This window comes from Dromiciops gliroides, chromosome 3 (assembly GCF_019393635.1).
Source record: "Dromiciops gliroides isolate mDroGli1 chromosome 3, mDroGli1.pri, whole genome shotgun sequence".
In the NCBI taxonomy this organism is placed as follows: domain Eukaryota; kingdom Metazoa; phylum Chordata; class Mammalia; order Microbiotheria; family Microbiotheriidae; genus Dromiciops; species Dromiciops gliroides.
Genome location: NC_057863.1, coordinates 661,241,852 through 661,255,885, shown reverse-complemented (window position 1 = coordinate 661,255,885; position 14,034 = coordinate 661,241,852).

Genomic DNA, 14,034 nt, shown 5'->3' with positions numbered 1-14,034 from the left:
TCTCCCAATGCCCCCAGCTGTCTGTTCTCCCATACCCCTATGACTTGTAATGATTCAGTACATGTATTTAATTTGCAGCATATATTTGCTTTTCTGAGTATGGTGTAACTTCCTTGCAGAAAGAGATAACTTTTGTCTTTTCTTACGTAGGGAGGACAAAATTTAATTGAATCGAGAGTTGAGTTGAATAAAGATTCTCCCCATGTGCACAAGGGATCTGAGTCCTCACCCCTAAAAGTTACCTCAGGAACTTTAGGAGGGGAGATATGTGCACTGAACATTCAGGGGAGACACCCGTGGCCGTGGTAGCTCATGCTCCTCAAGTGGCTTCCAACCTCCAACCTCTGACACTGCTGAGCCACCAACAGAGCCCTCAGGGCTCCCTGGGACAAAGCAGGGACCAGCTGGAGTATAAAAAAATAAACTAATGTACTTAAATATTCAAACACTTTATCACGCCTTTTCTTTTCTTTTTCTTTTTTCTTTTTTTTTGCAGGGCAATTGGGTTTAAGTGACTTGCCCAGGGTCACACAGCTAGGTGGCAAAGTGGATAGAGCACCGGCCCTGGAGTCAGGAGGACCTGAGTTCAAATCCGACCTCAGACACTTGACACTTACTCGCTGTGTGACCCTGGGCAAGTCACTTAACTCTCATTGCCTCACCAAAAAAAATAAAAACAAAAAAAAATATTGAAAGCTGGTGGTTTCACATAACTTTTATTTCCCAATATATCTCTCCCCTCATCATATTTCCTGGTCTCTATGGCACACATCCCATTACATTTCTCTACCTCTGCTTGTTCAGCTGCTCCCCGCTGGGTGGGCATTGATTGCCTTGTCAGTTCTTTGCTACCACAAAAAGGTCTGAGTATTTTGGGGACCGTGGGACCTTTTTTTCTGCCAAGGCCTCCCTTAGGGTATATTCCTTGCCATGGACTTGGTGGGTTAGAGGGCATGGATATCCATTTTTAAAAGCCTGTTTTCACATTTCTTTCCAGAATGATTTGACCCATCCGTAGCTCCACCAGGGTATGAGTGTGCCTGCTGTTCCACAGGTCTTCCTCATCTTTCATCGTCTTTGGCAATTTGCTGGACATGAGGCAAATCCTGATTTGAATTTGTATTTCTCCTTTTATGAGTGATTTAGAGCACTCTTTCCTGTGGTTGTGAATAGTTTCACAGAATCACAGAAGTGGAGCCTTGGAAGAGACTAATAGGGATTAGAATTGCCCAATCTGCAAGAAAAACCACTGAGGCATCTGTGTGACCCTGGGCAAGTCACTTAACCCTCATTGCCCTGCAAAAAAAAAAAATCAAACTGATTAATCCTGATTGGAATAGAGTAGGGGTCCAAATGAATTATTTCTCACAGACTCTTGTGGATATCTGGTCTAAGCCAAATGGGAATGGAATCCCAGCAATAAGACGGCCGCCAAGTGGGTTGTTCAGTCTTTGTTTGAAGTCAGTCAAGGGGAGGAAGCTCCCCCCCCCCATCCCCTGCACCTCTCCAGGCAGGCCATTCTAATTTTGGACAGCTCCAGTTCTTGGAAAGTTCTTCCCCATATCCACTCCAAATCTGCCTTCTGGGGCCAAGGATGAGCCTCATCCCTCCTCCAGGTGACAGCCCTCAAGTACTTGCTGCCTCCCATCATGTCTTCCCAAGGCCTTCTGTTCTCTGCATTAGATGTGCTCAGTCCTTTCTACCAGTCCCACAAGATGTGGACTCAGGGCCTTCTTAATCTGCTGTGCTCAGACTGAACATAGTTCTCCATCCTGTGGATGTGGTCTGCCAAAGACAGAGGACAGTGGGATAATCGCCTCCCTATTCCTAGAAGCTTTGCCTCTCTGATTGTAGCCCAAGTTAGTATTTCATTGTTGTTGTTGTTTTTTTCCCATGACACCTCACTGCTGCAGGGAATTGAGCTTGTGGTCCACTAAAATGCCCAGATCTTTTTCAGAGCAATTAGTATCAAACCATATCTCTCCAATCTGGTACTTCTGTTTTTTGGTTTTTTGGTTTTTTAAGTGAGGCAATGAGGGTTAAGTGACTTGCCCAAGGTCACACAGCTAGTAAGTGTTAAGTGTCTGAGGCCGGATTTGAACTCAGGTCCTCCTGACTCCAGGGCCAGTGCGCTATCCACTGTGCCACCTAGCTGCCACCAATCTGGTACTTCTGAAGGAGATTAGGAAAAAAAATACAGGTATAAGACTTTACATAGATACCTATTGAATTTCATCTAATTAGATTCAGGGGGCAGCTAGATGGCGCAGTGGATAGAACGCTGGCCCTGGAGTCAGGAGTACCTGAGTTCAAATCTGGCCTCAGACACTTAACACTTACTAGCTGTGTGACCCTGGGCAAGTCACTTAACCCCAATTGCCTCACTAAAACAAAAACAAAAACAAAAACAAAAACTAATTAGATTCAGTTCTGTACTCTAGCCAAAATCATTTTAGATCCTGGCTCTGTCATCTAGTATGTTAGCTCACCTTGCTAGACCATGGCATCTCTGCATTTATCAAGTCACTGAAATATTCAATGACAGAGGGCCAGGGAAAGATCCCTGAGGCCCTCCAGTGGAGACCTTCCTGTGAGTCTTTCTATCTGAATCAATCCAATGATATTATATATCCCCTAGTCTAAGTCATTCCATCTTTTCTGCAAGAAGAGCATGAGATAATGTTATCAAAAGCTTCACAAAAATACAGGGAAACTATCCACAGCATTTTCCCACCTACTAGCTTAAGGCAGCTGGGTGGCACAATAGATAGAGCAGTGGACTTGGAGTCAAGAAGACTCATCTTCCTGAATTCAAATCTGGCCTCAGAGTAGCTGGGTGGCCCTGGGCAAGTCACTTCACCCTGTTTGCCTCAGTTTCCTCATCTATAAAATGAGCTGGAGAAGGAAGTGACAAGACTACTCCAATATCTCTGCCAAGAAAACCCCAACTAATGTTGATGGTACTGTGTACAATGTTCTCCTGGTTCTGCTCATCTCACTCAGCATCAGTTCATGTAAGTCCTTCCAGGTTTCTCTGAAATCTGCCTGCTCATCATTTCTTACAGCACAATAGTATTCCATTACATTCATATACCACAACTTGTTCAGCCATTCCTCAATTGATGGGCATCCCCTCAATTTCTAATTCCTTGCCACCACAAAAAGAGCAGCTAAAATATTTTTGTACATGTGGATCCTTTTCCTCTTTTTATGATCTTTTTGGGAAAAAGACCTAATAGTGGCATTGCTGGGTCAAAGGGTATGCACACAGCTTTATCGCCCTTTGGGCATAGTTCCAAATTGCTCTCCAGAATGGGTGGATCAGTTCATAGGTCTGCCAACAATGCATTAGTGTTCCAATTTTTCCACGGCTTCTCCAACACTCATTATTTTCCTTTTTTTGTCATATTAGCCAATCTGACAGGTGTCAGGTGGTACCTCAGAGTTGTTTTAATTTGCCTTTCTCTAATCAATAGTGATTTAGTGCATTTTTTCATGTCAATAGATAGCTTTGATTTCTTCTTCAGAAAACTGCCTGTTCATATCCTTTGATCATTTCTCAATTGGGGAATAACTTGCATTCTTATAAATTTGATTTAATTCCCTATATATTTTAGAAATGAAGTCTTTATCAGAAATTCTGGCTGTAAAAATTGTTTCCCAGTTTTCTGCCTCCTTTCTAATTTTGGCTGCATTGCTTCTATTGGTACAAAACCTTTTAAATTTAATGTAATCGAAGTCTTCCATCTTGCATTTCATAATATTGTCTGTCTTTTGTTTGGACATAAATTGTTTTCTTCTCCATAGATCTGAGAGGTAAATTATTCCCTCCTCTCCTAATTTATCTATGGCATCACCCTTTATTTCTAAATCTTGACCCATTTTGATCTTATTTTTGTATAAGGTGTAAGATGTTGGTCTATACCTAATTTCTGCCATACTATCTTCCAGTTTTCCCAGCAGTTTTTGTCAAATGCTGAGTTCCTATTCCCAGAAGCTGGAGTCTTTGGGTTTATCAAACAGTAGATTACTATAGTCATTTACTACTGTGTATCCTGTGCCTCACCTATTACATCGATCCTCTACTCTATTTCTTAGCCAGTACCAAATTCAACAAATGATTATGAAGCTTCTCCCACGGATCAAGCATGTTACTAGGAGCACTGGGGGTACAGAGACAAAATATGAATTCTCTGCCTTTGTGGAATTCACATTTTCATGGGGATGAAGTGGTGGTAGTGACAGATACAACGTACACACAGAGAAGGAAATAAAATATAGCTACTAAGTTACTTAAGATTCAAGAAGGTGGAATGACTAACAGCAAGAGGGCAGAGTTGGGGTGAGCTGCTCTCTCTGCTTGTTTTCTCTCTTCATTTTCCAAGTGAACCATGACATGGCAGTGATGTCATGACTTGTAGTGAATTGGATTTAAGTGAGGGAGGGCTGTGCAAGGTCACCAACCTTACTCTTTCTCCAGAACCATCTGGGTCCAGTGGCAAGATATATATCAGGATGAATGGAGATGGCCCTGGATGTTTAAGGCAATTGGGGTTAAGTGACTTGCCCAGGGTCACACAGTGAATAAATGTCTGAGGTGAGATTTTTACTCAGGTCCTCTTGACTCTGGGGCCAGTGTTTTATCCACTGTGCCACCTAGCTGCCCCCCTCTCTCTGCTAGCCTACCCCTGAGGTGCCTTCTGCTGGATCCACTGCATTTCAAAGTTTCTGGTATTTCATCTACCTTAGATCACAGCTTCAGGGCTTTTTGTCCAGACCTCAGCCAGTCTTGAGGCATTTAAAAGTCTCTTGAATTGATCTTTTCTTCTGTCCCCCTACTCTTTTCCCCAAATTATTTTTTCCTATTTTTCCTAAACTATTATTTGAGGTGTGGTTATATTAATTGTAAGTCCAGTCATTTCTTGGTTACCCACATGGATACCTGAAAACCATCCTCGGAGTTATACTGAGCAAAACTGTCCCAAACAGGGATGCAATGTGGTAAGGAGTTTCTTTTCTTTTTCTTTCTTTCTTTCTTTTTTTTTTGGTGGGGCAATGAGGGTTAAGTGACCTGCCCAGGGTCACACAGCTAGTAAGTGTCAAGTGTCTGAGGTCGGATTTGAACTCAGGTCGGATTTGAACTCAGGTCCTCCTGAATCCAGGGCTGGTGCTTTATCTACTTCACCACCTAGCTGCCCCCAGGAGTTTCTTTTCTAACTAATTTTTTTTTCTTGGTGGGGCCATGGGGGTTAAGTGACTTGCCCAGGGTCACACAGCTAGTAAGTGTCAAGTGTCTGAGGCCGGATTTGAACTCAGGCCCTCCTGAATCCAGGGCTGGTGCTTTATCCACTGCGCCACCTAGCTGCCCCCCAGGAGTTTCTTTTCAATACCTGTAATTTTCCCTGTACTTGTTGTGTCCTTAGAAACTTTAGGGATCCAGACTGAAAGGAGTTAGGTGAGGCTGGTTATCTTCTCCTGGGCAGCTAGGTGGCCCCAGGATAGAGGGCAAAGCTTGGAGTCAGGAAGACATAGTTTAAATCCTGCCTCAGACCCTGGCTACTTGACCCTGTACCTACCTCACAGGGCTATGGTCAGTAGCAAGCGAGTTAGCATATGTAAAGCACTTTGCAAACTTTAAAGCATTTAATAAATGGTAGCTATTATCATTTCTTCCCTCTGGAAACCAAATCACAGTATTCCATGCACTTGCATATGTTTCTTTGTTTGTTTGTTTGTTTGTTTGTTTGTGGGGCAATGGGGGGTAAGTGACTTGCCCAGGGTCACACAGCTAGTAAGTGTTAAGTGTCTGAGGCCAGATTTGAACTCAGGTCCTCCTGACTCCAGGGCCAGTGCTCTATCCACTGCGCTACCTAGCTGCCCCTCCTGCATATGTTTCTTGATGGTTACTAAGTTAAAAAAAGAAACAGCCCTGGGCTGCATATGCACTTGGTAGGTAGCCTATATGATCATTTGGGGCACTACAGTAATGAAAAGTGTCTCGATTTACTTGTAGTTTGTTCCTAAAGCCCATAGGAAGGCAGTGTATCATTATATTAAGTATCCAGCCAGGGAGGGAGTATATTATCTGAGTTGTCTGCCATGCACTATATTCAAGTCACCAGTTAAGTGGTTTTGTTAGTGATTGGCTTGTTACTATGAGAAAGCCTCCTAACTCTACCATGTTGCTGTGCTTAGAGCAAGATAAAACTCACTCTTGGGGCAGCTAGGTGATGCAGTGGATAAAGCACCGGCCCTGGATTCAGGAGGACCTGAGCTCATATCTGTCCTTAGACACTTGACATTTACTAGCTGTGTGACCCTGGGCAAGTCACTTAACTTTCATTGTCCTGCAAAACAAACAAACAAACAAAAAACAACATAAAACTCATTCTGGCTGGGTCCTGAATTTGGCTTAAGGAGCTGGGGAGGAAATGAAATATTGCTCAGATTATTAAAAATTAGAACTCTATAGCCCTGTCCCCATCCTGCATTTAGAATTTCCCCTCTGTTTATCAAACTATCTTTTTCAGTCACTAGACATAAGCAATCAATCTATGGTAGCCACATTGAGAAAAAAAACAAAAGAAAAATTGTTGCGCTCACCCCATAAATAGGCCTCTGCCTCTGTCCTTCCCAAACTCCTTCCACTTACCTTTGGGGAGGTCAGGGCATTTAGGGAAAGGCCTGGAGGCATCATCACCAGCAGATGGTGAAGAGAAAATAAGAGGCAGATATGCTTGTGTTTGTGTTTGTGTTCATCTACAGTGAACAGACACAGAGAATCCGTGGGGGAAGACCTGTGTGGCCCCACTGCTGGCTCCTCACTTCACTGGGCTCTATGGCAGCCTTCAGCCTCCAGCCCTCAGGGTCTCTCCTCATTCTCCTGCCCACTTTTGCTCCTAGCCTGGCTGCTTTGGCAGCACCAGGAGCAAGAAGCTACAGCGTGTATAGCAGCCACACCTGTGTAAACTGTCTCAGCAGACAGGCTAAGCCAAGTTGTGTGTAGCCAATAAATCTCCAACCTGTCAGCGAGTTCGAGGGATATCTACCACAAGTGTGCCGAGGCTTTCCCTGATGGAACAGGTGCATGAAGGCGACTGAAGTAGGCACTGTGGAGCGCTTTGAGGATGTCAAGGGCATCCATTGTCGGTCGTCCTGACTTTTGTGATGCCACCAGACTTTAAGGACTCAGGAAGAGAGTGAGAGTAAAGACTTTGTGCAACTTTGCCTTACTGAAGTCCAATTCATGCATGACTTGAGACCACCTGTGGCCATTGGTCCTTTTCAAAAATGAAGGATGAGGGCGGCTAGGTGGCGCAGTGGATAAAGCACCAGCCCTGTATTCAGAAGGACCCGAGTTCAAATCCGGCCTCAGACACTTGACACTTACTAGCTGTGTGACCCTGGGCAAGTCACTTAACCCCCATTGCCCCACAACAAAAAAAAAAGAAGGATGAGGGGGCATCTAGGTGGCGCAGTGGATAAAGCACCAGCCCTGGATTCAGGAGGACCTGAGTTCAAATCCGGCCTCAGACACTTAATACTTACTAGTTGTGTGACCCTGGGCAAGTCACTTAACACCAATTGCCTCACCAAAAAAAACTTGACACTTACTAGCTATGTGACCCTGGTCAAGGCCCTTAACCCTCATTGCCCCACATAAAAAAATAAAAATACAAATGAAGGATGAACAACAATCTTGGCACTGATTGCTCTCCTGCCTCTAGTCTTGGTCTCCTCAGGTAGAGAGAAGTTGGAGACATGGCTACCAACACTGCCTATCAGCCTACGCTCCAAGTCTTATCCTGCCCTCGTCACTGCCTGTCTCTCACTCAGGAGTCTGCTTCTCAGTGTCCTCTGCACAGGGTCAGAGAACCACAGACCAGTTGCAAAAGCTCTTTGCTATCCAAGTTCTGAATGAATGACAGAAAATCCTGCTCCAGGGCAAAGGAAGAGTGAACCAGGAAATCCCAACCTTGTAGACCCTTGTGGAGAGATCTCAGAGACTTCCCACTATCCTTCAGTTGGGTTTTGCTCTGTCAGAATATCGCAAGTGTCCATAGCTCCCCCAGAGATGAATCACCATTGTAGAAGCACTAATTCCAGGGGCAGCTAGGTGGCACAGTGGATAATGCACCAGCCCTGGATTCAGGAGGACCTGAGTTCAAATCTGACCTCAGACACTTGACTCTTACTAGCTGTGTGACCCTGGGCAAGTCACTTAACCCTCATTGCACCACAAAAAAACAAAAAACAAAAAGAAGCACTAATTCCATTAAGTGTATCCATATGTATATAATACATGTCTATGTCTGTATACATACATACATGTTGCTTATATGTATATGTAGATACATGTATATGCATGCATAATAGATGTGTATACGTATGGGCAGATAGGTGGAACAGTAGACAGAGTGTCTGACATGATCGTATAACACATACAGTGGAATAAACTACCTTAGGAGGGGGCAACTAGGTGGCTCAGTGGATAGAGCACCAGCCCTGGATTCAGGAGGACCTGAGTTCAAATCCAGCTTCAGACACTTAATACTTACTAGTTGTGTGACCCTGGGCAAGTCACTTAACACCAATTGCCTCATCAAAAAAAACCCCAAAACCTACCTTAGGAGGGATCGAGGACTCCATTCTTGGAAGTGTGATCCTGGATGAGCACAGAGACTAATATACAGAAGCCAGGCCAGCCCCACCATGGGATCTGTCTGTCTGTCTGTCTCCTCCTTTCCCATGCCTGCACCTGCCTGAGGCCACCACTACTGGTAGGCATAAGAGGCCATGAGAAGGGGGCCCACTCAGGGTGAGGTATACAGAGGTTGGAGTGGGAGTGGCCAGAGAAGAGGTGGGGTCCCAGGGCATGGGCATCCTGGGGCCTGCTCCTTTAGTCTGCGTAGGCTGAGCCTTCCCAGCAATGAGTGGCACTCACCCCGTCCCCGGCCCCCTACACACAAGGCCTCCTGCCCTCACCTTCTAGGAAGGCTTACATTAGAGAGAAAGTCCACACAGCTCAGGGCCTGGGCCAAGGGGCAGGAACCTGGGCAGGCTCAAACTGTCCCTCAGCAAGGGAGAGAGAGCCAGAGAAAGGAACTAAGTCATGAGACCACTAAGAGACGAAAAGCCTGAGGAAGAGTACAGAGACCGAATTCTGGAAACAGAGAGACACTGAGATCGAGACCCAGAGAAATTCCTAGAATAGGAATAGTCGGCACAAAGCATTGCCCACTAAAATCGGGGGCACTCTCTTCCCCAAATTCATGCAGAGTCCAGGGGAAAAATCAGCTCAAGCTTAGAGAGCCCACGTGGCAGATGGGGTAAAACTTACTTGGATGGATGGATGCAAGTTTTTTTCTCCCTTTGTAGAGACCATGTAAAATTCCTCTTGGGGGCGTGTATTTCAATCTAATAATGATTGTGTAGTTTTTCAGTCATTTCTGACTCTTTGTGATGCCATTTGGGGTTTTCTTGGTCAGGATACTAGAGTGGTTTGCCAATTCCTTCTTCAGCTCTTTTTTTTTTTTGGCAGGGCAATGAAGGTTAAGTGACTTGCCCAGGGTCACACAGGTAGTAAGTGTCAAGTATCTGAGGCCAGATTTGAACTCAGATCCTCCTGAATCCAGGGCTGGTGTTTTATCCACTATGCCACCTAGCTGTCCCCCAGCTCATTTTACAGATGAGGAAACTGAGGCAAACAGGGCTAAGTGATTTGTCCTGGGTCACTAGTAAGTGTCTGAGACCAGATTTGAACACAAAAAGAGGAGTCTTCCTGACTTGGGTCCAGGAATTTTATCCGCTGTACCCCCCAGCTGCTCCTACCTGATAAAGATGCCAGGCAATATAGCCTCTTGTTAATTGATTAATTGGTGTTTTGATGTGGTGCCCACCCCTTATACATTTGTAAATTGCTTTCCAGCCCTTCAAGCACTCTATCAATGTCACTTATTACTGGGGAAGCTAAGGGCCCAGGGATGTGGTACAGAGGGAATACCTGAGCTCCAGCATAGGGTGGGCTCTGAGAGATTGCTGAGGAAATACTGGGCGCTTTCAGCTGGGTGGAGGCTGGGGGTGGGGGCTGAGGCATTCTTCCAGGAGAAGGCCTTTCCCAAAGGCAAAGGTCCCAGTCAATCGTTCCCCTGCTCAGAAATGTAAGAAGGGTAAAACACAGACTCTTCTGTTGGACATTTCAAGCTGTTTCTAGTTTGTTCTTAACTCACCTTTTCAGCCTAGTTTCCATTGCTCTCCTCCATGCACTGACCTATTTGTCTTTCTCTAAACAAAACATTTCAGCTCCCATCTCTAAACCTTTGTACACACTGCTGTTCTTTCTTTCTTTCTTTCTTTCTTTCTTTCTTTCTTTCTTTCTTTCTTTCTTTCTTTCTTTCTTCCTTCCTTCTTTCTTTTTGGTGGGGCAATGAGGGTTAAGTGACTTGCTCAGGGTCACACAGCTAGTAAGTGTCAAGTGTCTGAGGCCAGATTTGAACTCAGGTCCTTCTGAATACAGGGCTGGTGCTTTATCCACTGCACCACCTAGCTGCCCCCACTGTTGTTCTTTCTTTCTTTCTTTCTTTTTGGTGAGGCAATTGGGGTTAAGTGACTTGCCCAAGGTCACACATCTAGTATGTGTCAAGTGTCTGAGGCCAGATTTGAATTCAGGTCCTCCTGAATCCAGGGCCGGTGCTCTATCCACTGTGCCACCTAGCTGCTCTGCTGTTCTTTCTTGAAAAGGACCAATGACAACACAGGGTAAAGTCTTGACCGGTACGTGAATTGGATGGAAGTGAGGCAGAGTTGTGCAAAGTCAGCCTCACTCTCTCCCAGGGTTATGAAAGTCTGGTAGCAAGACAAAAGTCAGGCTGGCTGGTGATGGCCCAGGATGCAGTGCATGACCTTGGCGTCTTCTAAGACTGACCAACCTCTGAGCACCCCCAGAGCCTGCCTTAGGCTCCTTCATGGCCATTGGAACAAACCATTCTCATCCCCACCCCCCGGGGAGTCTTCCCAGGCAGGTAGATGCCCCACTAACTCACTGACGGGTGGGCTTGAGGCCTGTTGGTTACCCTCAAACAGGCGGGTTCCCCAGAATGTGGTTGCTGCCCATGCTCCAGCTTCTTGGAGATGAGAGTTGGCTGAGCGGTAGAACCCAAAAGCGGATGAGCAGCCCTCCCGTGCAGGTGTGAGCCCTCCCCGAGCACCCCAGACAGCCCTCACTTTCCGTCGTGCGGTGACTCATGTCTGGAAGGTTCTCTCTCCTTACCAACATCTCCCAGATGTCCCAGGCTTTCCTGAGGTTGCCCCCTACATGTAGCCTTTCCTAATCTCACCCTCCAATTACTTTGGATTTATTTGGCATAAATAGCTATTTACATATTGGTGCTTTTGATATTTTCCTGCCCAGGAAAACCCCAGTTGTTTTCCCGCACCCCGTGGTCCACGGGGGCAGGGTGTTTCCATTTTGTGTCTCTTACCCCAGTGCCCGGTCCGTGGTAAGCACTTAAGAAATGTCTATTGATTGATTGTGCTCAACCTTTAAGGAATAAAGGGATTTCAGCAGACAGAGATGGGTAAGCCAAGTCCATCGGAGGGCTGGGGAACAGCAAAAGAAAAGGCAAAGCAAGGACAGTGGATGAGAGTGTGACTAGAACACAGCATGTCTGAAGAAAAGCAGTGTGAGATAACATCAGAAGGGCCTTCGAGGTCACGGTAATCCCAGCCTTTCACACGTTACTTTTCAAGTGATGGGGACCAATAGGACGTCTTTGACTGGAGGATTGACTTGACCAAAGGCACACAGAGGAAGATGAGCTCGGAATCACTGTGGAGGAGTGATTGGCACACTGGAGGCAAGGAGTCCACTTAGGAGGCTACTACAATAGTGTATTCAGGAGAAGATGAGGGCCTGAACTTAAGGAAGGGCTGTGGGAGTGAACAGCAAGGGACACAAGATGCATCTTGGAAATTGAAACAATAGGCGTTGGCAAAGAACTGCACGTAGAAGATGAAGGAGAGAGAAATGTTAATGAAAATTCAAGGTTATTGGGAAGATCAGCAGACACTCTGTCCCCATCCCTCCTCCTTCCTCACTGTCACTATTGCCTTCTCTCCCTCTGTTACTGTCCCCCCTTCCCTCAATCTCTTCTTCTGCCCTGTACCCCTTATTTCTTGTCCCCTTCCCTCTGGCTCTCCCTGTTCCCATCTTTCTCTCTGTCTCTAGTCCTCTTTCTGGTCTCTCCAGCTCTCTGGCTTTATATGCTTCTCTCTTTTTTATTTTTTTGGCGGGGCAATGAGGGTTAAGTGACTTGCCCAGGGTCACACAGCTAGTATGTGTCAAGTGTCTGAGGCCGGCTTTGAACTCCTGAATCCAGTGCTGGTGCTTTATCTACTGTGCCACCTAGCTGCCCCCTTTCTATATACTTCTCAATCTCTCTCCCTTCCTTCATCTCTCCACACCCACACCTTGGACTGCCACCCCATCTTCTCAAACACTTCTCTGTCTTATAATCTCTCCATTTCTTGTTATGTCTCACTTGACCTCTCTGTTTCTCTGTGTCTCCATCTCATTTCATGTCTGGACTTTCTTTATCTCTGCATCTTTTCTCTTTAATTCTGTCTCTGACGTTCACTTTCTCTCTCCATTCCCCCATCTCTATTTCTCTGTGTGTGTGTTCCCATTGCCCTTTATCTCCACCTTTCTATTGCTCTGTTCCTTTGTCTATTTCTCTCAGTATCTCTCCATCCCTTTCTCCATATCCGTCTTCATCCCTCCGGAGCCTTTGAATCCCCATGTCTCTCTTTCTCTCTCTGACTCTCTCCAACCCTCTGCCTGTCTTTTTATATGTCTCTGTGTTTGTCTTCCATGTTTAGCCTGGAGAAGAGAAGGCTTGTGGAGACATGATAGCTATGTTCTAGAAGAAATGACATGTGGAGGGGGGAATAGACTTGGAGGTATGGGTGGCAGTTACAGGGAAGTAGATTGGGGGTGGGGTGGGCATTAGGGGGAGGGCATGAGGAAAAGCTCTCCAGCAATGAGAACTGTCCCAAAGTGGAATGGCTCACCTGGGGAGATGGTAGGTTCTTTAAACAAGGGTGGGCTGGATGCCCATTTTCTGGATATGTTGTAAGTGGGGATTTTTATTTAGGTATCAATTGGACCAGATGCCTTTTGAGGTGCCTTCTAACCCTGAGTTTCTCTGATCTCTGCCTCTCCAACTTCTGACGCTCATCGCATTGCTTCTTTTGGCCCCTTTCTGCATCTCTCTTCATCTTTTTCTCTCCATTACTGTCTTCATCTTTCCACCCCCATTTCTGTGTCTCTCCATCCCTCTCTTCCCCCATTTTTCTTCATCCTGCTACCTCTCCATCTCTCACTTTGTAGCTCTTTTTTGCCTGTCTCCATCTTTACATACTTCTCTCTCTGCCTGTTTCCAACCTTCTCTTTCATCTCTCCTTGCCTGCCTTTCTCAGTCCCTGTCTCTTTAATCCCCATCTCCATCCCACTCCATTCCTCTCTCCATTACCCTCTCCCTTCATCTATTCCTATCTCCATCTCTTCCTCTCCCTTCCTCCCCTGCATCTCTCTATCCATATTTCTTTTTCTCTGTCCATCCCTCTATGCTTCCAATCTCCATCTCTACATTCTTTTCACTGTACCACTCTCTTCTCTATCCTTTTCTGTCTCTTTTCATCCATCCTTCCTCCAGTCTTTATCCCTGTCTCTCTCCACCTCTCTCCCCTCCATCCTTCTGCCAATCTCTGACTCCAAGGTGGTCTCCCTCGGTTCCCCCATCCCCCGCCCCCCCTCTCGAAAGGGTTAACTTTGGGGAAGGGCCCGGGAGTCCCCGGATGGTGATGTCAGCGGGCGAGAGAGAAAGGACGCGGTGGTGGCGGGGGGAGGCGGAGAGGAGGAGGAGGAGGAGGAGGAGGAGGAGGAGGAGGAGGAGAGAGGGCGCAGGGGGGGGAGGGGGGGGGCCGTCGCCTGCAGCATCAGCCGCCCGGCACCTCAGACCCCCCCAGGCGGGGGAG